The sequence below is a fragment of the Temnothorax americanus genome, unplaced genomic scaffold, assembly GCF_048541705.1.
Source record: "Temnothorax americanus isolate GAGA-0224 unplaced genomic scaffold, ASM4854170v1 Scaffold25, whole genome shotgun sequence".
Taxonomy (NCBI): domain Eukaryota; kingdom Metazoa; phylum Arthropoda; class Insecta; order Hymenoptera; family Formicidae; genus Temnothorax; species Temnothorax americanus.
Genome location: NW_027509391.1, coordinates 1,902,468 through 1,928,679, shown reverse-complemented (window position 1 = coordinate 1,928,679; position 26,212 = coordinate 1,902,468). Strand labels below are relative to the sequence as shown.

The 26,212-nt window shown below is 38.0% G+C and overlaps 1 protein-coding gene across 5 annotated transcripts in view; it reads right to left on the bottom strand.

Annotated features, from left to right (window-relative positions):
• Trpgamma (Transient receptor potential cation channel gamma) overlaps positions 1-26,212 on the bottom strand; it is an 84,178-nt gene that overhangs the window by 42,518 nt on the left and 15,448 nt on the right. For 4 of the 5 annotated variants that reach the window (XM_077408937.1, XM_077408939.1, XM_077408936.1 and 1 more), the window contains 2 exons: positions 21,221-21,274; positions 2,163-2,205 (listed from right to left, as the gene is read on the bottom strand). The gene's annotated coding sequence lies outside the window, so the exon portion shown is untranslated. The remainder of the gene's footprint in view (positions 1-2,162; positions 2,206-21,220; positions 21,275-26,212) is intronic. The other variant, XM_077408938.1, reaches the window with a different exon arrangement.

Sequence of the window (26,212 nt, the reverse complement as noted above, 5' to 3'; positions counted from 1 at the left end):
AGCCAGTTCAAATGGCTCAGAATCATGTCGCAAATACCATTAGTATTCTACGCGGGCTCATCCTTGCGACATAATCATAAATTTTCGGTAAAGCGATCATGTTCCTTGGTCATGATATTTAGAGCGCAATTATTCGCATATTTTAGTAACATCCCGAGATAGTATTGGACAACAATTAATTACTTACGATAAAACGCTCATGAAATACATGTGAGAAACGCGTTCAAAATTTAATTTCTACGCAATAATTAAAAATGTTTATGTTTATAATATATTCATATTTAATTAATTAATATATAAATTTTATACAGGATAGTTTCCTTATTATTTTTCCCAGTACTTCGTTAATTTAATAAATTGTTATTTATGCAATGGCTCATTATTTTAATTACATTTTACTAAAGCCTGTTCTGGAACGGATTAAAAATTTATTTACATATTTTTTCAATTACCTTTACGTTTTCACCTAATTATTTTGTAATTCCGCAATTATTGCGTCTTTTATTATTTCATCACCGAAATTAATTGCTATATATAAGAAATTTATTGGAGATATTGCATAATTTTTTTCGTACAATTCAATAATGTGATATAGATTTCTTTATTCATTTTATTTGCATTTTTTAAACAAAACTATGTATTTACATTATAAGAATCTATTACGTTGGAACAATAAAAATCTCATTATCTTAACTGTAACTTTTTCGCAGAAACTGATAACGGTTTCGCAAGAATACCTTTACCTCGTCGTCTTATATACGTTCTTTTTTTTTTAGTTTTCGTAGCGTCTTCGATATGTATTGACGTTTCTGACGAGATATCAGGAATATAATGAGGGCCTACTAGGATACGAGACAAATGATGCGTGAATAACGAGGACGGTATCGCGGTTGAACGAACCATTGTCAGCTGTCGACGCGTGAATATTCGATGGCTATACACGCGAAACATCCTTTTAACAAGCGTATATCGCGAACAAAGTTAATAACGTTAGTTTCTTTCAATTAAAAAAAATGGGTCTCCGTAATTTTCTGAAAAAAGGTGCTTGAAATAAATTAAAAAAAAAAAAGTATATATAACCGCAGAATATATAAAACGCGGTAATTATCTTATTCGAATGCCGTCATCGCAGCGTGGAATTCCTCCGAATTCTAATGAGATCCAAGCAGAGATCCATGGGAGGAAGAGAGATTTTAATAAATGCGCGCGAACGAGACCGCTGAAGGAGATTTCCCACTGAAATATTTCCGCTGATATTTCTTCGTCGATCTTGGAAGTAATTCAGACGCTCGATACCGCTCCATAAATATTTTCGTAAGACGCAACGGCTATTTTCCCCGCCTGCCCGTGTACGGATGATCATTCATTGTGATCAACGACGTGTATGTACAAAACACACGAAGCGGTATGTTTAAAGTTTCCTGGCTACGGGGAATAAGAATGTTGAACTTTCGATGCGATAGCGACGATTTATCATCCGACGAATCTCTTACGCGGCGAACCGAAAGTATCAAAGATTTCTCTGCCTTCGCGCGCATTCCCTCCGCAAATTGATCGTCCGCTGCATGCCGAACGCAAAATTTATGGAGATTGATCCTACCGGTTAATACCGTAATAATTCCTGAATATGCATGTCGCGCCGGTATAACTCTCATGTGGCCGGTTATTGGCAATATGTAAAGCCGGTGGCCGATACTTTTAAATTACGCTAAGTGCGTTTGACGCGAGAAAGGCCCATCGCTTCTTGTTACTTTGACAAGTAATTGATAGTTATATCTCCCGTATATCGGCCTGCGATATGTATTTCCCGTGTCTGTTATAGATATTTTCATATTATGTTAGTTATAGCATAAATATCGTAAACATTCTTATAATCGTATTTTCTTTTTACTAGAATTCATTTCCTCTGTATTATAGAATAGACTATTCTTTTGTATTGATAATTTCGTTGTCAGAAAAAGCAAATAACGTTGACGTCGACTCATTTAATTCTGCAGTAATAAAAGTTCGCACAGGAACAAAACAAAATCTTTGAGACAAACTCCAAGCTTTAGAATAATATATCTAAGGTATAATATTACGAACTTAATTATAAAAAAAACTAATAAATAAAAGAGTGAAATCAATAGAAACTATTATTCACTCTACCTAGCTGTACTCACCGATTTCCGGTATGTTCCTGTCATGATCGCCCCCGGCTAAAAACTGAAACATAAAAATATTTTATGGTCTTACATACAATGTTCAAATGTCAGGTATGTAATGCTCCTGAATTAAAATAAAAAAAAAAAATTACACGAGACGGAAAAATACACGGAGAAAATTGCTACGGTTGTCACAACAACATTCTCTCTATGATTGAAAAAGAAATATATATATGAATTCAAGTTATATTGATATTACATTAAATGTAGCTCATTTATACGGTTCTCATAATCGTAGTTCTTACTATTATAAGTAACATTCGGTTACCAATACTCTCATATATAAGTACCTCAACCAAAGGATTATCGGTACTCTTTCCAAAGTAGTCTGCAGTATAAATAGTATGGTTGAGAAATCTGTAAGATATAGTTGCACGGTATAGCACTGATTGTGAGAGTTCAGTTCAATCGCCAAAGTCACTTCCAGAGTACTATGGTTTCCATAACCCTTTTGTATTGATAAGCGAAAAATAACATTATTATTCTGTTGTAGCAACCCTAACTTTTTCTCCGTGTAGAAAACAATTAAAACTTTGGATTAAATAAAATTGTATCATATTATCGCATATTATAATTTACAATATTTATATATATATATATATATATATATATATATATATAAGCCTGACTTAATTTTCTCTTCCTAATTATTGAATTCTATCATAAACTTGTTATAATGCCACTTACGGCGGCCGCAGTTAATCCCATTATCAATCCCATTATCGCAAGCCAATATTCGCGAGCTCCTAAGATTAAAAATAAAAATTACTTCTCGCTTCCGCCAAATGAAGTTTGTTCAGGATAACGGAGATCTCCGAGAACAGCAGAGTAGTGCACGGTCGAAGAAAGGTGCTTTCAGTCGACGACAGTGAAACCCGACGGAAGAAACTTCTGGCGGTGACGCGAAAAGATCGCCAGTAAAATATGACATCGCTGTTTTTCCCGGAATCTAACAAATACTGTTACTTTTGGTTCCCTATCCGGCGAACACAACAAACGGATCCATACGTTTACGTCAACTCGCTCTGTAACTTTCATAGAGAACTTTCGCTTTACAGAACGTACGGCGTACTCAGAAAGAACTTCCCTCGCCTATTGAAATCTGACAAGGAATCCGAGAAAAACTGGGTCTCTCTATATTCTATTTATAAGTTGGAAAATTTAAAATTGTAAAAAAAACTTATTTCGGAATAGCTTACGGTAAACTGATGATCAAGCAATTTCTACCATTTAATAAAAAATTTTCGGTATATATAAAAAAGTTAATATATAGATTTAATATAAAATGCACAAGATTTCTTACAATAAGTAAGGACCGAATACAGATCTAACAATAAGTGCGGCAGGCGAATTTTCAATTAAAAACTGTCTACATTATTATTTAATACGTCTTATCTCTTGTCACATACAAATTATTTCTGTGAATTAATACTCTGTTACACGCTGTTACCGTACTTCACGCGGTAATTAAAAAATTTACACGATGTGCAATTTATCAAAATGAATAGTGAGATCGCAGGGCGAGTGTGTCGACGATTAAGGAAAATATTCGTCGCAGCTGGCGGTTCCGACAATTAAATTATGCGACGACGTCGTGAAATATGCACGAGTGTCTTGAGGTGCACTCGTAAAAAGGAAATGAAACGCGTAAGAAAAGGAGGTCCAACTCTTCGCGGTTCTTTTTGCAGTTCCTCAGCTTGCGAGGCCACCTTTGCCTGCGGTTTCCGCGACACATAAACCGGGTTTATTCAAGAAATCGTGACTTTCCTGGGAAATAGAAACCGGCAAAAAGATATCCCGCGGTCGCTTCTTTTGCCGCGAGAGAGAGAGAAAGAGAGAGATTCCTGGTAACCCTCCACCGCGCTTGCGAGAGGCAAATGGCGAGAGAAACCTCTCTGAGGGAACCCTCTTCCTCCTAGGCTAGACCTTCCGGGCTTGGGAAATCGATAGATACCCTCCCCGCCCCCTCAGTTTCCTGCGATTCTCCTCGATTTGGAGCTTGAGACCGTCTTCGCGTTCATGTGTCGATCGGGAACCCAATAATGTCTCACGTCGCGTCGAAGATTGATTAAAGGTATATGATTGCCGTTACTCTCTGTATCCGTATTACGACATTTTCAGCATTGACAGGTTCCTGATGTCAGTAATGTAATATACTAAATTTTGTCACTTAAATTATTACTTTAAATTAAAACTCATTATTTTTATATTCTGTTAGTGCCGTAAGACAAATACCTAATTTCAGATTGCAATTTTATTTATTAGGTAAAAGAGAACGTCTTTTTGAGTCTTTTTTGTATTCGTTTATATTTTTTCTGATATTTCTAACACAATAAGTATTGAAAATAATTACGTACTTAACGCAATTAATTGACTATTGTATTACTACCATCGCATTGCTTCGGGTTTTTTTTAACAAAAGAAGTTTTTCAACAGTGGCGTTTGAATTGATCCATATTGTTTTTGTGAACGAAAAAACGATATACGAGTTCTCTTCCCCATTAGTTACTATTTTGCATGCGCGACCGGAACTGTTCGGAAATCCGCGAGACCAAGCTTGAAAGCCGTTTTGCGATGGAAAAAAGAGAAGAAATGGATACACTCGTTGCCAATTTTATCTCGTCCTTTGCGCAGTTAATCGGACGATTAATCACTACGTGTTCGCGAAAGGATTTACCGTTCTGGCATATAGGTCGCGCACAGTGGGAATCACTCGCAACCTGTACTTGTCGCGAGGTGCGTTGATCCCTCGAGATGAAAATGGAATGGCAATTTATTTTCCGCGTTGATTCGACACGCAGCCTCCAACGCGAACATTCCATGCAGACCTCCGCCCAAATGGCAGGTCCTTTCTGCTCATAAGTGTCGCACTTTCGGAACACACGCGAGCCGGAGGATTGATGGAAGCTCGTCTCCATCGCGCTGCCTGCCCGCAAAAAAGAAACCCTGAGCTTCACGTGAAATTGATAAATACGTGAAATCCGCGGTAGCTCTCGCAACGTGGAACACGAACGACACAATCCTGTTTCATTCGCTTTGATAAACTTTTGCGGATTTGCGAAGCTATAGTCTACAAGTTTTCGTTTGCATAATGTTTCGTGATGTCACGCGGGCACTAGGAACGAATGAATGCTGTAAACAGAATGTTTTGCAAAGTTCAGCATCAGAAGCGTATTCATTGGAGCTAACTTCGACTTTGTTTGCTGTTTAACGTCATGCAGAGTCACGAAGTTGTTTAAGATTAAAAATTAATGACCCACCGCGAAATGAGACTCTTACGGGTCACTACATACAATAGGAAGTTTTTGCAATACCGTCTGAAAGGCGGTATTGTAAAAACTCCCTATAGTATCTTTTATTAAAACGTTAATTTAAAAAAAAAATTTATTTCGATAACACTTTATACTAACATTTATAAAAATTCAGTTCCAATTAATTATTAAAAATTGGAAATTTTGTTAAGTAACGACAACTTCCTTCAACATTTTAACGAAATTACAATTTAAGAAATAACGTGGCAAAAGTAAGTTATCTTGGAGCAAATTCTCTTCCTCTCTCTTATTCAATGGACAATATCAAGGAAACTTTACGCGTAATTTTAACGAAGCAATGACGAACAAACATTTCCACATTTCTTAGAATAAACTGCCACAGTACCTTTACAGAGGAGAACTTCTCCCTTTTATGTCGTTATCTAACAGCGGCCGTGAAACCAGCGATCAACGTGGGCCACGCGGAACGGCATGAGTCCCACAATGTTTGCCAGCTCGTTGAATTTATCGCAATTCCATTAGTCTTCTATATTTAGACGAGCCGCGCAAACCGGCGCTTTGCAACATTGCCGTCTGTAAATCACGGACACAACCCTTCCCTTTTGGACGTTAACAAAATCGCGACGATCAGACCTTGACGTAATTTTAATCCGCTTGTTTACCCTAAGTAGTTTTCGGCTCAAAATAGCCAAATAGATTTATCCGCGAAGATTCATTATTTGCGAACAATTTATCTTCCTCGGCAACGATCGAGTCTGATTTGGAATATTTATCCAGCGAAAAGTTCATTTCAAAGAAAATACTTTCGATTTGCGGGAGCATTAAAAAGATAAAATGTTCGCCGTTCTCTATTATATCTCTTGGGAATCTAAAAAGCTGCAACTTTTATTTAATTATCCGTGAAAAAACGTTGGAAACAAGCTATTAGGAATGCTAATACGTACGACAAACAAGAATAATATTTTATATTTGTGCGATAAATTTCAATATACCTCTCGCACATCCACGTTTAATTAAATATTCCCGTTATTTCAAAATCGCGAACTTCTGACGAGGAATATTGAACGGCGGCTAAGCGCGGCATGCACTGAAGAAACCTGAATTTAATATCTTTAAATCAGTGCTTGCACTCGGCTGGAAATTAATAATATTCAGAAAATGAACTTCAAGGTACATAAAAATGCGAAAAACTTCGATATTGCATTAAAAATATAGTCAAATATTAATGGCACAAGTCCGTACGGAAGAACGGCAAGATAAAAATAGCGCCAGAAAATTGCAAAATGCAACCAAGGATCTCTCATGCATTTATGAAGACCTCCGAGATCTCACGTGCTTATCTTCTATATTCTATCGATGGCTGCGAGCAAAATTGTTCTCTCTCGCAAGAGGACGTTCTATATAGACCCGATAGACCGTTGGCTGCCTTATTATCGTTTCTTATCCGTCAGCCTGGCATGGTGTAGGGCGTCGATAACGCGGACAAAGAACGCGCGCGCGATCGCGAGATAAATGAGTGCAGCGCGAACGGCGCAGAATTCGATTTCCTTCGGTTTTACGCGGTCGCCGGAAAGTTATTTGCCTACGACAATAAACGTGTGTGTAGCGGGAGGGAGGAAAGTTCGGGACGACGAGGTGTGACGTTCACTTCGTCATTAACGACGATTGAACGGGGACCGCGATTAAATCGCGCGGGAACGCGGTCAGCATTGATTAAAGCGGACGAGGAGCATTGTCAGAGGGAGTTTGAGCTTCCGCGAAAACGCCTACCTCGTCAGATTTACATACGAATGTAAATACCGATCGCGCATCCGAAAATAGATCCATGACTTCGCAGCTTTTGTGTTGAGCGATTATTTCGATCGGTCTTATATGACTCGACGCTTTCACGTCGACAATCAATCGCTACGATTGTTCGATTGCTTATTCACACAGCGATATTTGCAGTCAACGACTATATTTGGCTACGAATCGGTCACGAATTCGGGACAATTCAGTAATTGCCTAGGGTGATTACATGTTATACATGCTGTTGTAACCAGGGATTGAAACCGTCACAATTGCGGTGAATACAAATCTGGATGCGACAGATACACGAAAACGAGCTGTACACTTGTTTCTGACACAAAATACAAGGAAATATAAAACATGTATTTTCACAAGATCAAATTTTTCGTTGTATAGAATTAATTTCTTTTTTTCTCCGAATAGAATTCAGCACGCACAGCTAAAACACGAATTCTGTACATAACTGAACGCTAATGTTTTTTTATACAAAATGAGGAAAAATATCGGGATTTCCAAATATATTGGAAACCACGCATTTTTTGAATCACATTTCAAGTAAAAGTTTCACAGCATGGTGCAGGAAATTGTAGAGAGAATATAATGCATGCAATAAAACAAAAGGAATCGCTTTTTCCTCACCCTATAATCCTTCGCGCGAAGAAAACTTTCGTGAGGATAAATGACGGCGTGCGTTAAGAACGAAAGGATCGGATATCCGGTCGTTCTTCATCCCTTCCGGACGTTCTATTTTTTGCGTCGTATCGTTTGTTATCAAGCTGTCGATCCCGGTGGAAAGTGCCAAAGCGACTGCAGAGAATTGATGAACCGCCATGGATAATTAAAAGTTCTGTTTTATATCTATGTGACTCTCTCAGTATTCGTTCCGTTTCCGTTTATAAATGAGAAAATTATTTTTTAAAGCAAGTGACTCAAGAACTAAATAAAACTAAAAAATTGACCTCAGAATATACAGAAAATTACTGACTCATTGCACAAATTGTTTTTTTAAGCACTGAGGGAATCAAGTTGCTTCTCATTTTAAAACATAAAAACTGATCAACAATATTCAAAATGAATATTCACAATCTAAATTCATTATTGATTAAAGTTAAACGGATTGGGCATACATGTTTTTATGAATAATAAATCTCAGCTCTCTCAATATCAGAGATGTTAGTAGGTCAGAGCATTAACGATCTATCACATGCCGTTCGTAATGAGGCGTGTATTAAATTTGCAAATCTTCATATTCGAGACATTCTGCAGTGTAAAAAAGTCTTATAGAAAGCATCAATATATAGAAAGCCGCATAAAAATAAAAAAGAAACATGTTAAGGTAGTCGTCTCGTCAGGGCATGTATTAGATAAAGTTTTCGATTTTGGATTTTATATCAAATTATATATGATCAGCTTTGCAGTCGATTTTTTCTGTGGCTCCTTACCGACTATTTACTCTAGAAAATCGATCTCGAAAATCACAACGTTTGCATTACTTCATACAGACGGCATGAAAAAGAAGGCTTTATCACGCGGTTTCAATCACATATTTTCTCATTTTTCGATTAGATGAAGTGAGAAAAAACATTGTTTTTGTACATTAGATTTCGAAGAATTCGATGCAACCATAAAATATATAGTTTACCGGAGATTTCGCTGCTAATTTTTAAGTTTATTTTAGTGAAAATGCGGTAATCGAGCAGACATTTTTTGGGTCGAGGTGAGGTTGGGAAGACTTGGCAACGCCGCTGGCTAATCACTGTAGTTGCAGGTTATGGGGCTCGTCTTTCTTAGCCGACGTGGATAGTGATTGACACCCCTGTCATGCGTTTTGAAACCCTTTCTCAGTAATTGTCAAAATTCAATCAAAAAAGAGATGTAACCTCACTTGTACGTAACCTTTCTCGACGACTCGCATGATCAGCCGATCAAAACGGAGTCAAATGAAAAAAATCACATAATTTGGAAAAAGTAACATACTTTGTCACGTAATGAAATTTTACACCATACGTCATAAAATTATTTTTCCCTTAGCAAAAATTGCCTGAAATATATTTCTGAACGTGAAAACCTACAAACGGTCACATGACTAGAACGTAGCGAGACGCCTACCTTAATGTAAGAATTTTTCACAAGTCATATTTGACTTTAAAATCATAGACTTATATTATATGAATGTAATCCCTATTTTTTCTGTGTTTTTCTACAATTTTATCGTAACTAAGAAAACATTTTGCACAAAAATTAAAGCATATTTTTATAAAAATAATATCGTTTTAACAAAATGCATTATACTTCATTATCAGAGAATGTTTTGTATTTAGTAAAACTGAAATTTTTGGAAAATTTTATATAGAAAGATCCAGTAATATATGTATGTATGTATTTTAAATTATAATATAGGAAAATGTGTTATATACGCAAAATTGATTTGTCACGCGCATTGATCATCGAAATTCGTTGGAGACTGAGCTATTTTCGAGCCTTCAATAATATAAAAATATCGTATCCTTTGTTTACGGCGGATTTCGAATTCACTTCTCGTCGGTATCGATTGACGAGCGCGCGTACGCGATGGTCGTACGAGTTCACGGGAGGAAAAAGAGTTTCCGGATACGGTACGAAAAACCGCGACAGCAAGATATTCGTCACAGCTGTCGGACGTTTTCCGAGATTTGTCGCGAATCCGTTGGTATGCAATATGCCAGCGCGACGTGTACCGGTACTATACCGGTAGCCTGCAAATATCGAAAACATATCCTCCGTCGAGATATTGCACCCTCACCTCGACCCTCATTTCTGTAAGTTCCGCCAACGAGACGGCGACGTCGAGAGCTCTTCAGAAATGGAGGCTTTTACGACTCTTACGAGCACGGAAATTCGAAGGGACATTCGTCGAGTCGGAGGAAAACATGATCCCTCGCAAACTTTGATCCACAACCATGCTATTTTCGCTCAAAGCATCACGCTAGGTTTCGCTCGAAACCAGGTTTATACACGATTTCGTTTTACTTTCTTTTTTGCATCTCATTCTGTTTCGTTTTCGGTCACTCTGCCTTTTTCAGTCGCGATTCTAAATTATTTTTTCTTTTTAATAATACATTAACAGAGAGTCTTCTTCTCTTGTTCTCTAGATATAAAATTTTACATAGATTATACCTATATATATATTTTATTATAAGTATTTTTTGCATATTTGGCTCGGACTATCCTTCCAAGAAGATTGTAAAGACACGATAACGAATCTATTGTGAAAAGCGCGAAAGCTTGAAGAGAAGCTCACACAAAAACTCGAATTAAATCTAATTATCTTATCCATTTCTCAAAACTCTCTGATGGCTCTTTTCGTCGAGCAGATAAGCAGAAAGACTTCTCTCGTTCTTATTTCGAAACAACAACGATTGATGATCACGTTGAAACGAACGTAACGAATGACTTCGGCGAGATAAATGTGACGTGTTATTAGACGAAGAGAAGAAGAATGGCTCGAGAATAGGTTTAAAAAGAAACAACGTAGTGTCGATCATAATTACAATGCAAATTTCCCTAAAATTGGCTTGTAACGAAAACACCGCGCCACGTACAAAACAGGTTAATTGCATTCAAATTCCAAACTACAAAATGTAATAAACGAAGCGACGTATAATAAATATTCAGCGATATACTCCGAATAAACGATAATTATAATAAATATTCGAATAAAAACACCATATCTTTTTCCGCCGTATAATCATGTCGAGTGACTCGCGTGACGGAATACTCCGCGTGATTGCGGCACAAATTATAATAATCGTCTAGGAACGAATGCAGCCTCCGGCTAAGTCGTAGAAGTGAAAAACCGCATATAGGGTGGCGGCAGGATGTTCCGGACGTGCGCGGAGGGGCGCGGGATTGTGCACGAAAAGTTAAACGAAACTGTTGGGGAAATTGCAGACCTAGGCGGAATGTCGCGTGCAACGAGTGCATCGTGATTTTTGCATCACAAACTCGACCATTGTATCGAATTCATTGTATCGAACAATGGCATTCTCTCAGGAACTAACAATCGAATCGTAAATCTAAGAAGAGAACTCGTAACGCGCGCGTACAATGGAATCGTTCTCTCTTTGAGAGGTCTATACGGAATAAAATTTTTGACAAAATCATCGTTTCTAGAAGAAATGACCTTTTCAAAAAGAAATTTCAATTGTAGCACACGATTACACTGAAATCAGTTTAAAATTGTCGCTTTCACGTCATCGCTTCAACTCTGCATCATAGAGAGAATATCTTCATTATTTTTTCGCCCGTCCGATATGCGGAAAAAGATATATAGGAAAAAAATACGCGGGAAGAGAAAATAAAGGGACGCTTTAAAGGCGGAGGGTATTCTCATTTCCTATGACGGATGGCTACGTCATTGACAGGAAAGACCAGAAACTATACAACGGCGCTTTTTCAGCGGACTCGTACTCGAAACAATGCAGAGACGGGACGTGACTTCCGAGGAATGCCATGTGTGCGGCGTATCCGCCGCCGTAAATCACACATTACCGAAACGACCAATCCAGTATGACCGGACCGATAAAAGCGGAGAGAAACGGGAACAAACGACGTCGTACTGCCGCTCTGATATTTACCACTAGCAGCAGCATAGCAGCAGCAGCTGTAATAGCCGCGGCGCGGGCGTCCGGGTGTTCCAACGGAAGAACATGGCACTTGTCCCGGTGCCCGAATCAATCCGTATATACGTTCGCTGCCGAAGACGCGCCTATGCGATCGAAAATGAAAATCCATCGCGCCCCGGGTGTAGGCGGCAAATTATCGACCCGCCAATTTCCGGTCTGAAAATTAATGGCCTTGTTTGCGCGAGGAGCAGCACCACGGTCGTCCGGTCTTGTTACGGAGCGGAGATATACGAGGTGTTCCTGAGCACTTCCGATCGGGCTTTTTCGGTGCCGGGGCCTCCCGGAAGCTGTTTCCGACTTTACGCGAAACACACGTTGAAAATTTTACCCCGCACAAATAGCAACAATCTCTCGAGCTATGAAATTCGTTTTGCTGATGGAAGAGACTTTATCGCGACGTTGACAAGCGAGCGTAATTTTTGCCTCGTCACGCGTAAGATGAAATGACATTGCCGCATATGTGCTCGCGGCGATAAAATAAGAATAATATACAAGATAACATTTAATATACCTGCGCGCACAATATCTTCTTCGCCTTTCGCTACGCGATAAGACGGATTTTACCGCGCGAAACCCGCGTGATATTGATTCGCCATGCCATAAACGTAAATTATCTTGATAGGATTCGCCGCGCGTCTCTTCGTCGCTCGTTTCTTGCGGGTTCTAATCGCACCGTGGCTTTTTATAGTCGCAATTTATACGCGTAGCAGGTCGCGAAACTCCGGATTATCTCCGTAGATTACTCCCGCTTCATTTTCTCGGACTTTTCAGTTCGTCTATATTGCCGATCTGTTCGAAGTCCGCATCGCGAAGATCGAAAGTTGTTAATTTTCTTTTAAACATGATGTGACACTGAATTTTGAAGATATGAAATTGCATATAAAGATATTATGTAACACGAGTATTTATGATTATTTCCTTAGCGATTCTCTTATGTAGCTCTCTATAAATAAACGTATTTCACATCATTAGCGAACAATATACATCGTATATATATCTTCTCGATTTCTCCTGCAATCGCGTAATTCTGTCCTTTCATGCGACGTTCGAGCAAAGGAGCATAATTGTGCGCAAAATAAGGTACTTGTACGCATGTTGAGCGATTTTTCGCGAAAGGGCCGCGCACTCAAGTTCGAATCAAATGAACAACCTGTAATTAAACGCTCGCGGGTGGTTGCGGTCGAATTTGCATATAATTGGGATTAAAGCGTTTCACGGTGGAGATTGAAAAAGGTGCCGAGGTGGAAACGATCTGGCTTTTGTACGTACGCCGAAATTTTCGTCACGTTTTATCGGCGTTTTTCACCGTCGGCCGCATCGACTTAAACCGCGCCGGCCGTGCACCGGTAATGTATGCATTCCTTTACCCTCCGCGATAATGTATGCGTCTCTTAATTTTGCATTTCCGCTGATCCCCGATGCTTCACGTTCCCACGTTGATTTATTCAAAATTGATCGTACCCGCGTTTTCGGATATTCAACCGCGACCCGTTTAGCCATCAACATTTTCGCGAACTTCGCAATTCCGCGCGCGCAATATCATTTAATAATAAAACAATAAAATAAATTGTGATATTTAATAACGAAATAAACGTTAATAGTGAAACGAATTTTGGCGCAGGCTGCGTTTCGTCTCGCGGTTGTCGGGACGTTCTGTAATTATTTTCGCGCGATGGCGTGAACTCGTAAATTATCGTCAATGCGACACCCGTGGTAACGGGTGGCGAACACTATTGCGTCGATCTGCTTCGAGACATTTAATTGACTTTGGGAAAAGCGAGGCGTAAACAAGTGAAACATCTGCGCTATTTATACGAAGCGAGATAAAATATTATTGCGGATTAATTAATTGTTTAATCGAAATATTCAACGTTAAGATAACGTTGTTCGTACACCTCCGCTTTGATCATTCGCAACATTAACGTTCTCTTTGCGCCGATTATTTTACTTTCCTACGTAGAAAGCGTAAAAAATAGTATGTTTCCATTAAACACAGAATTAGAGAATTAGAAATAATGTTTTGAGCGGTAAAAGTTCATTTAACATTGAAGATTAAAATTATCAAACGTTTGTTATCTAGACGTCTTGTTAGACTCTGATTTTTTTATATATTCGACGACGCTGCGGTTAATTAAACTCGTAAAGTTATAGACATACAAATTGAATTAGATCAGTTGTGCACCGCCAGATTACGGTATCCAATTTTATAGCGTGGCGTGCACGGCCATAAAATTTTGTGTTACGTCATGACGGGAATCGAGATAAGAGGTTTCATAGTGAACATATTAAAACGACATGTGCGGCATGCATATCGTGGCGAACGCTACGAGGGAAAAGACGAAACATACCGACTATTTATACGTACGGCTGTGGATTGGTCGGTTTCAGAGGTGGGCGAATTAGCAATAAAGCTAATATCAAAGTATCGATGTCAGCTGTAATACGCTGTAAAAGCTCGCGGTACCGCTCGCGGTGGCACATGAAATGACTCTTTCAGCGGTCCATATCGAGCTGTGTCCGGCATCGACCTAGACTCTTCCCGACACTTGAAACTCAATATATAAAATTAAAAAAAAAAGAAAATATATATGTAAAATTTCAAGCGGATCGTGCAAACGAGGCTTGACAGTTTTGTGGCAAAAATAATTTACATGATAGCACGATTACACAGTTACAAAGAGAGTTTATTCGCAAAATAATTAGTCGCGCTTTTTAATTAGTCACGCGGCGCGTTTTCATTCTGCCGTTCTCGGTTGCGCCGGAAACGAATTTGTCGCGTATAAAAGTGCTCCAGACAATATTGTGAAAAACAATGGCGGACGCGCGCGCGCGCGCGCGCGCGAGAGAGAGAGAGAGAGAGAGAGAGAGAGAGAGCGTATTATAATTGCCGGCGATTTAGCGTCGTTATTCGAGCGTACATTCGCGACGTCGAGCTTTACGGCTGCGTATCACAAATCGCATCAGAGTGCCTCGGTACGTTGATACCAGGGTTTTTAATCGGATTCCCGACAAAAATCGGATTAATGACGAGTCTCTGTAGGCCATTGGAAATTGCACAAGAATGTTAAAAATTCCGGATTTGGTATACCGCACAGCGCCGCTCGTCATTTCACTCACTTTTACGTGAAACCGTATTCCAGAGAGGAAGCATAAATAATTTGGAGCAATCACCATTTTCTCGTTATTTCACATAAAATAATAACAATAATAACGATAATGACGATAATAACGATCTTCGCATTGTAGCACGTTTAACAAATGAGGGGCAAAAGAGAAAGATTATTTAAATTTTCAATGCTATCCGAACTTTTAACGGACAAAAACATTACTTCTAATGCTAACTCGCGTAAGTTTAGAATACACATATTTCTCCTCAAAAGCTCCCACATGAAAGCTTCCGTAAAATGGCGTCAAAAAAGGGGCGAACATTGCGAATATTGCGACCGCATATACGGAATTACATTTCCCGGGTCAATTTATCAAAGCGGGTCGGAAAGTACGAACAAAGTTAACTTCTCGGATCGCGGGGAAAATTCCTCGTAGCAGCATCTTCGTGCCGTCCTCGAAGCTTTGCAACTTTTCCCGGCGGAGTTACGTGCCATCCGGATGCAGCTGTGACTTCCGCGAATCTCGCGCGATCTTCTTACCTCGAACAGTTTAATATTCACGGCGCGCCGTAGAATTGCGCGAATTACAATTTGTTAAGATCCTGCGGAGCTTCTTACGGCATGATTTTCTGCTATATCTAATCACGTAATCGCTTTCTTAAAAGTAAATTACACGTACTTATTAAAATATTCTCTACCAAATATTATAGAGGTATATATATTTTAAAATTAAAATATATAAAATATATAAACTGTTTTTTATGGCGTATATATATGTATATATATATTTTTTAGATCTTTTTGTGTATATTTATTAAATTCTTGTGATAATGATATAACAAACCATTCATTAGCTTATAAGTTAATTTATGATTTATAAAGAGAAATATACATCTATTGCATGATCAAAAGGGACTTTGAATTGGGAACGACTCAGGGGAATTAATGTTTCGAATTGAATTAATTCTCTCTTCATTAATTTTTATGTTCTTCGCATCGGATGTGTTCGCTTTTCGGAGCGGCAAATTTGATTGCCAGTAGTGCGAAAATGTAAAATTTTATAGACGAACTAAACCAAGCGCATTCTCGCGGTTTTCATGAAAGTGAGGAAACTTGTAACAAAGACTCAATTCGATATCGGTGCGCGGAAATTGCCGCGAACGACGATAAAAATGTAACCGCGCGCGAAATATCGCGGCATCGTGGCTTTTTCTTCTGGTAATACAGTCTGCTTGCGAGTTTCTGAAGAAGCTCTCGCGGTGTGATCGATGTCCGCAAGCTCGTTTCGCGCAACAGCGAGATGCGCTAAATGAAAGAAAAAAAGAGAGATAGAAGAAAATAAAAAAAATGTTGCAAACTTGCGCGTTTCATGGCAGCAATCGAGACAACTCAACGTGATTTCCCTTTTACGAAGCCACGCACGAACAAATCGTTGATTCCGGCGAAAATCGCGGCGAACGTTGAATCAGCGTTGCAAAAACAAATATGGGATCGGCACCAGACTCAGATCTTTTTCCGGCTGTCTTTCCGGTTCGTCTTTCGATCTACATACGCGATTTTCTATTAACCCGTATACTCAACTGCGTGAGTCTCGGTTGTTTTGATTGTAACACTTTTTCGCGTAATTAACACACAAATGTAAAAACGTTTCAATAAATTAAGAAAAAGCAATAATTGTGTACATTTCTTGCGTTAATTTCTAAGTTGCTTCGTCTTAAACTACATACTTTTCTTTTCTTTATACATATATATAGAAATTCGTGTAAAATAATATTACTGGAATAGAAAATATAATCTGACAATTTGCACAATTAAATAAAATTAATATAAACTGGTATAACCGAGTAGACGTAATAACGATAACGATAAAAAAGTTAGAAAAAGTATACGTTTAAATCCGATATAAACCCTTTTAAATTTAACAGATATGTTGATTGAATAAAAATACGGACTTATCTAGAAAACAAATGCTACAACATTAATAGCAACCTCTAACATTTTGGTAAAAACATACAAAGAATATTACGATTCAGAAATCCATTAGCGCAACTATGCGATTACGTGTCGACATTCCAATAATTTTACTCACTGAATTTTTTCGTGATAAAAAGATACGAGTGATCGTATTGATCTGTGTGAGTGTGTGTGTTCATCTCTATCTATATATTCCTAATATCAAGCCAATTTCTGTTTTATTTATTGTTAAATATTCTGGAATTTAAAAAATAATTTTATTAGTTTTATCGTAGTAACTTTATTTTTTAACGTAAACGCGCGCTTTTTATAAATTGCTACTTAATAAAGTTCAAATAAGCGTCTTTACGCAGTTTTCTTTGCTATGTACTATTAAAAGAAGAACCAAGGTAAATATACGTAGAAATGTGAGAACGTTAATAAAAAGAAACGAAAAATTAAGCAGCGCGGCGAGGTGATCGGTTCGCGAGTTTATATTATTTATACTGCATAAACTTTCAGCAAGTAGAAATGGAATTCCATACATTTGACTTCAAACGCTTGCCTTACTTACAATTTAAAACAGAAATAACACGAGTTCGCTTTTTGCTATTTCAATACAATGATCCCTCCCCTAAGAGATTTTTTCACTGGTTTTGAAATCAATTCGAAGTATCGCACATTACGTTTATATATAAAGGGGCCAAAGCTATAGTGGTGTAAGTCAAAATTTTTTAAAATATTGACTCGTGTGCATAGGATGCAATTTATATATTGTATGGATTGCATCTACGTACACAAGTCACTATCTTAAAAAATTTGACTTACACCACTATGGCTTTTACCCCTCCATATTGAAAATAAAATCTTATTTAATTGTACAATTTTGTGCGATCCTGCTAAATTATATCAATCTCGGTGATAACGAACGTAAGTTTAAAATGAGCAAAGTTCACAGTTCTTTAGGGTTGCTAATGAATGCGGCACTTGATTCCAAGTCGGTTCACGTTGCACACGAAATATAGGACTAGTGGGTGCGCGGAGTTTCCACCGGAAGTGAATCGTAAGACGAAGGATCGCCTAGAATCTCTGCAGCACTCGACTTTGTCTACCGAAATGTTTCAAGAGCACACAGAGAGCGTACACCGAGTTCGAGATAAAGCAAACGTCCTATTTTCTGTTTTAGTTCGTTTTCCCATTTCTTTCCCTTTTCTTCCATTTTTAATGTGACTTCTTCATTAGATCTCTTACCTCTACTTTATCCAATTCTCGCAGGAACACCAAGAATATATATTCTATATACATATATATATATATATATATATATATATTCTGCTTATTAATATTTATAATAATTCAAGATCGAGCAGCCTGGTAATAAATTGATATGGCACTTGTTAGCAAGTTAACATAACAGGTCTACGTTATCTTGATGGACGTGGCAAATAATAATAAAAAATAATTTAAGAAAATTGGTTTTTGGTAAATGGATGAGAGAGCTATTCTTTTGTTCTATTGGGAATGGTAATATAACCAAAAAATTGTATTTGTCACAATATTGTATGATCGATAGTTTCGAAGTTACGTTTTAATATCGTGGAACCGAGATAGTTTCGTAATTGTCGGGAATTGAAAATACATAGCGCTTCTCTCGCAGAGGCGAGAATAGGTATAACAAAACCTGTATATCTTTGAATAAATTCCTTCTCGAAAAGCAAACGTCTTACGTTATAGTTTCGTAAAGTGACGAAATAAAACGACGTGTTGATATCTTATTCTTCTGGCTACGTCGGGAACGCGGAACGGCTTTAAATCGTAACGCGATAACGATAGAAGCCTTTTAAAGCGTGGCGTCAAGTACTTTTACGGACGTACGAAAACGGCTTTTAGAATTCTATTAAAATTGTATGAACGGTCTATACGTTTTCGGGATACGGGCATTCTTAACCGACTCGCCTATCTCTCCGCCGTTTTTCCCGTTAAACTGGCACCTGGCACTCGAATCGATCTCAATTAACGCTCGACAGTCTGTGGGGAAAAGGTTCGACTTTTGTTTCGATGTGCAGCGGACAAAGTAGACAGTCGAAGAAAGGAAGGACATCGGTAACTAATAGCGAAAACGTGAGATTTTGTTGACACGCCGGCGGCACCGATAGGAAATCGGGAGAGTGAAAACAAGCGCAGACACAATAGAGAAGAAGAGCTCTTAAAGAGAGTAACGTAAGCGAGTAGTCAATCTCGGATTTTTTAGTTTTCAATCGCGAGGATAATTTCACCTCGATCTAATTCTTCGTGCCCTTTGTCCCTTTCAATCCCTCACACTGATACATAACGCATCGTCTCGAAGCGACATTTGCGCTTCCCGAACGATTGTCCCTTTGTCATTTTTGCAATTGACGCGGAATCGCTCTCCTCTCGCAATCATCTCTCTCTCGATTCTCCGCCGGAGGGAAAGCGGAGGCAAACACTTGAAAATTTCTACCAGCGTGACGGATATAAAATGTCTTTCTACACAAACCTTTTGATCGATAACCTATAATGCCTTTGTGTTCCCTCTCGTTTTCTCATCCCATTTCCTTCGAGCGAATTTCTCATTAATTTCACGCGTCGAGAACTCATATTCTCGAGCACGTCTTGGATTTCTCCGCGTTCTCGAGAAGATGCTGCACTACGACCGAATGAAAGAAAACAGATAAGAATTGCTGGAGGGGAGAAGAGGAGATGAGCCACTTCCGTTCCTTCGAGATGGCGGAAGCGAGAGCAAGCTGGAAATTTACCGTGACCGAAAAAGATCCAGCCGCGTCATGGATGGGTATTTCGCGTGCAAGCCAGTGTAAATACCCTCGCAACATGGAACTTACGCATTTAGAGCTCTTAGAGAATATGTGTATTCTGCAAATGTTGTTGCGGAACGCGGGACAAATGACCGAATTTGCGAAACGTGCATACGTGCGGCGCAATCTCAAGGGAATAATCTCGAATCTGCACACCGCGATTCAAGACGCTTCGTTTCGAACACATACGTGGTAACAGCGTGACAAATATTTTATGAAAACTAGTTAATTCTATTGTAAGGAATATTCTTGAATACCGTATATACATGAATTGCAAAGAATATTCTTATACATGCACCATGAATTTTTATACATTGTGTATAACAAAGAAAAAATATGGGAATGCAAAAATCTTACGTAGAAAAGACATTTGCAGATATAATTTAACATGTATAAAATGTCTACAAAATAATTTTGATATAAATTATCAAAGGAAATATAAATTAAAAACAGAATCATTAAAAGTTTTTAATGGTTTCAAGATCAGTATTTTTTAATAGCGATTTACTAAGAATTTGCGGAAGTTTAAAGGACGTTAACGTTGTCCGAATGGCTTTTTGTTAGAAACGCGCACTAACTACATAGATTAAGATTTATCGACGACCGTTGCGAGCGACATTCAACAACGAAGTCGAACAAATCCCCAACGGCGCCGGCGGCAAAATTCCAGTTAGCCGAACGAATTCCATTTCAAGCGGCAAAATAATTTCAGGTTTTTCTTTGGCAAAAAACGATACACCTGTGCGCCAATAGCTGCGGAAAGCGGTTCTGTGAAATTCTCAATTCGTGAATCTTTGAGAAAATTTCACGGAGATTTCTCTCAAGACATATGATATCAAGTGTAAGATCGTAGACCTTTTACACGGCTTGTACTTTTCATCCTCAAATATATGAGACACGAATTCAATAAATGCAAAACGATGAATCAGATAAATAGCAGATTATAATGATGGTAGACGCAGATTTTTAACGTGAATGAACTGAACAGAATATTTTTTTATTTCTAGTTTTATGTGTGTTTACGTAATTCAATTTAGTAGAAATTTAATATTACGAAATAAAATAACAATTTTCGTGCATATGCTGTTAAGTATATGCAACTACGCTTGCGAACCTAGCTTCGTTCATAAAAGAAATTCCTTCGATATTTAATGTATCTGAGACACTGAGATTGCACTTTCTATTAAAGAAACAACTCCCCGAGAGAAAAGACGACTTACGTTGATCGCGAGGAGAATTTCGAGAGGAGAATTCTGAAAAGAATATTATCCAAGAGGCATCAAAAGAGCTCACGAGATATCTCGCACTACCGAACATTACCTCTTTGAACGGCAAGAATTAATCGCGCCCTTTTTTTCATACACCCGTCCCCCCCCCGAAATTATTTCTAGACAATACCTTTGTCAGAGCTCGGCCCCATTCATCGGATCAACCCTCACGTCCTCGCCTCACCTAGAACACAGAACGTCGTATTCGTAATTAGTACCCAGACCACTTGTGTAATTAAGGGAATGCGACCGACAGCGTGTGTCACGAAGTAACCAGTTACGAAATAGATACTATCTCCCGTCAAAGTATTCTGCATTACGTACAGTAAAATAGTGCAGACCTTTAAAAACCCGCGGGACTCGATGCTTTTACATTTAATATTTTCCTTGCACAAAGCTGAAAAGTGCGTTTGATTTATAACTCATTTCATCGTTAAACTTCCTGAATTTGAATGAGATAGTGAAAGCGACTTCTTTTGGAAAACGCGAAAAATCCTACTAAATTTCTTTTAGTTACACGTATCTCGTTTTTTTTTTTTTTTTTATAACTTAAAAATCATGAAAATGATTTCTTCACATTTTACGAATTAATAAATAAATACTTTTATTATTATTTTTTAATTATATAATCTAAAAGACTCTCTCTTCTCTTCTCTCTTCTCTCTTCTCTCTTCTCTTTATCAAAAGTAATATGATTTTAATCGTGTAACAATTCCACGCTAAGCTGGCTTTATTGCACCTGCCTTTTTACGGAAAAATTGCTTGAATAATACGTTCCAGGAACTTAGTGGATGCGTGTCTCAAGGGACTCTTTGCGTTCACTATTTCTCGTCTAATCGGAATGATAGAACACGCAAAGTGCATAAGCACGAGCTAAAGCCGTTATCGCTTTGAGTGTCCGCAAACCACAAGTACCCACACTATCCGCTGAAAAGTCTCGCCGAAGAAACTTCGCGGTTCATTCGCATTTATTTACGAACTTGGGAATTCTCGATTGACCAGGCGGTCTGCGGAAAGTGTCCCCAAAATGCCAATTTTCTCGGACTTCGCCGATTCGATTGGCGGGTCATCTTTACTGTTATGACTATCTCCGACGACAATGGCCTCATCTTCAAGAGGCCATTCCTAGAGGGACGAGATGTATATACAAACTCATGGATTGCTTGCAGCTGTTGCCGAATTCACGAGTAGCACCAAAGCCGCATTTATGTGGGAACTAATCAACCCCGAAAATTCCCACGAAAACAAATGTTGACAGACAACGTTATGCTTAATGACAATAGGATTTTCGTTCTCTCGATAAAAGCAAATGATATTTTAACACATTTTTGTGTATAGCGGTTTTGAATTTGCCATTACTTTTAAATATTATAACCATGGAGGAACGTAAAAAAATATTTATAACCAAAAGCGATAAAAATAGAAAATTTAAAATTGTTAATAATTTTGCATTACCCAATTATTGTATACAATTATTTATTATATAATGTATAAAATGCAATAAATAAATATTAAATATTTCGGTTGGCAGTTGCATCCGATAAAACATTTCGATTTGCATTTTCTTTAATTTCTCTCTCTCAAATTATCTAAACTATTTAATATCAATTAATAAATATATATATATATATATATATATATATATATATATAAAAGCTTTTTGCATTTATTTTCGTATTTTTTAAACCATGCACCTAGTCTTTTAGGAGACGTCTAATAAGTGCGCGTTTAAAGACTTGAATGTTCTATGATGAATTGTTTTTCTAACGGCGGAAGGGTTAAATCCTAGATTCTTGTATGCGCAAAGAGCACAGTTTCTTGAAGGCTTTATCGAAGGGAGGCAATATTTGTCTGGGGAGTTACTCCGTCCAGCTGGAAGAATCCTAGCGTTCGATCAAACATTTATATTGGACCGCGCTGGAGCAGGCGCTGGATCTCTCCGAGTGCGAGAATCGAATAGCAACCTTGAGGGTCCGTCCGTCGTTTTTGCTGGCATACGAGGCTCGTCAATACTCCAAAGCAAATACACCTAGCCTTAAACCGCCGTCGTTAATTAGAGCGGAGTACAGCTACAACGGAGTCGAGCTAGCATACGCAGCTGAGAAATGCCTAGAGTTCGTCGGATTATCATGACAAATAAATCATCCCTCGGAACTTCCTGCCTCTCTAATGCGTGCAAAATCATATTTAGGTCAGAATACCGACGAAACATAATGCGCGCGATTCTGAGCGATCCTTACAAGTTATTGTTCGCGTTGACTGCCGAGCAAACTTCGTGCATTGCCGCTCATTCTAAAGATCTAAACGGTGCTGCGATGTAACTTGAATCCTACCGCGTTCAACGTGTTAAACAATAAAAAATAAATATGAGAATTATATACGAAAACGTTGCGGATGTGACTCTCAATAATTGTTACTACCACGGCAAAATAATGCGTGCGTGAGCGTGCGTGCAGAATATTTGTTCTAAATATTCTAATATTGATAAAAATGTGAAAAGTCACTGTCCAAATAATTTCAATATTACACATAAAATTTACACGTATAGAAATCAGTAGATTCTTTTATATATTTGTAATATAATATTACTGTGAAGCACGATTTTTGTCTCTACTCCTGGGTCTCTCTCTCTCACACTGCTTTTCTTGTCCAAGATAGGGTTTGCTTTCGAGAGTTTTTATGGGAGTTATCTTATCTCGTATCACGTTCCGCTATATGTAGTTAATGTAGTTACGAAACCGCTGTAGTTTAAAGTAGACAGGCAATGTCCTTTTGTTCTCAGTACAGGGATTAGATTTTCCCTAGGTGGATATTAAATGAGCGGTTACCGCATCAAGACGACGTGGGTGGCGGATCCTACGTGTATGTGCTTGCGTAAGGATTATTATAACTCCGGTAACGGTGTGTCGCGCGGTTAACAGCGAGAGACTATTTACACCGACGTCGATATTAAATTATATTATTTTTATAAGTTCGCTCCGCGCGGAGTTCGAACTCCGCGAGCCTATATACAATCGACGTTTTCCGCGGATGTTTCGAAATGGAGGAAAAAGGATTTTTCCGCGAAGCGACAGATGGTACGATACGCGATTTTCTCGTTCGTTCGCTTGTCGGTTCCAATTTCGTGTAATTAACGAGACAGGATTAGCGACAGAATGACAGAGAGGGGAAGAGGGGAAAAACCGATGGAAAGAGCGAACAGCTGGAGACAAGCGTCCAGATTAGATTTTGAGGATTTAATTAAACGAGCGATGACTCGCGAATTTAACAACTTTTACATTTCTCTTTGTGTAACATATTTGCGTTTAACTTGTTTTTTTTGTTTTTGTATTTTGTTATATTGTAGTGTATAGAGCGTTCCACCATAAGTGGCCGTTCTCTTTTATTTTCTCTTTTATTTCAACGGAAATAATTTTAAATTTCGAGTTGTATTGACTATCTTTCGGTTTAGAACAAACGTCTATTTAACGTGCAAACGCAATATATGCTATGTCAAAGTGCATCTTCTCGGGTGTTCCTTATTTGCATTTTGAATTCCGACTTATTGTTAGATGTCAATTCACTCAATTCTAGCATTTGGAACTCACCGATCAAGATGAGACAGAACTCAGTTAATATCCGGGGCGATCGTATCTCCTTCATTCAACAACAATCGTGAAGAAGATATCGGAGACTGAGGAAATCAAAAGCACATTGCTTCGATCTGATCGCCGAATGCACATTGGATTCCTCGTATCAATGTCGCTAAATCTTATGTCATTCGAAGAAAAAAAAGTAACGTTAAAATAGATTTACCGCGCTGTTTTCCTTCCTCGCTTTTTGCCTTTAAAGATACGCGAGCATATATTTTATTTTCAGAACGGAATGCAATTTTCTGGCTCAAGTAATATTTTAATTTGCATGTATCTTAGGTTACCGGATTCTGTATTTGCATATGTTAAAGAATACGCTCTTTACATTTTATAACAGAAAAAAATATTACAGCGATCGTGTTTACCGTCTATTTCTTCCAACACTCTCGTCGATATTCATGTCTATCTGTGTTGTCGATTTGGTAGGCACATGCATTCGCACGGGTGAACAAATACCTACTGACGAAAATAGAAATGCGAAATCGACGAAACGAGAGATAAGATTTCCATTGTCTCTGAATTGAACGAATATCTGAAGTTTCCGAAGCTCTTGTACTAAAACTTCTTCTATAAAATCAACTGCAATTTTTTACGCATTGTGTTAACCAAAATTGTGTTGGTTAAAATAAACAAATAATAAAAACATGAAATATTTTGAACTGTTTAGAGAAAGCATCTTTAACTTTTAACTTTTCAAAAAAAATAATTACTATTTTTCTTTGTACGATCTAATGTGTAATAGATAAAAAATATTAAAAAACTATTGTGGAATATACACGTTTCAAATAGTATTCAATTTCAAATAGAGAGAGTAAAGTACGAATCCAGAATAAGATCCATTAACAATTTGTCCGTTCCATTTACGAATGCATCGATCGAATGAATAATCGCGGTTGTTCTGTTGAGCAGATTTTGGAGCAACAAGTCGCGCGCAATTTATTATATACAGACTTCAAGTATTTGAAGCTTGATAAATAGTCATGAACTCTATCATGACGATTTATTTCATTACTGAAAGAAATACGCGCGCATATCTACAATTATATAACAGGCGATTCGTAATTAACTGATAAAAAGATATCGCAAAAGCGTGCAACATTACATGGATATAATTTACATGTATTTTTACGACGAAATTTACAAATAAAAAGATAGATAAATGCAGAATAGACTGAATTTGTACTTCATTACGCGAATGCTGTAATGCTGCATGCATTTTACGAAAAGAACGTTCTTGACATTGAAGTTCTACGATGCAATAAATACAGCGTAAGGTACGCGGGATAGCACACGGGTAAGTTTTAATAAAACCGAATTAGATATTTCACGGGGCAACGGAAGATGCAGGGCGAAAGGCACGGTAGACAAGCAATTATGGCGGGCTTAAAGATTCAGTCATTGCGACCGGATGGACCCACTAACGCCTGTGTTGCTACAAATCCCAGTTCTCATTATGGAGATCGATATCACGGGTTCTGACCTATTATTGT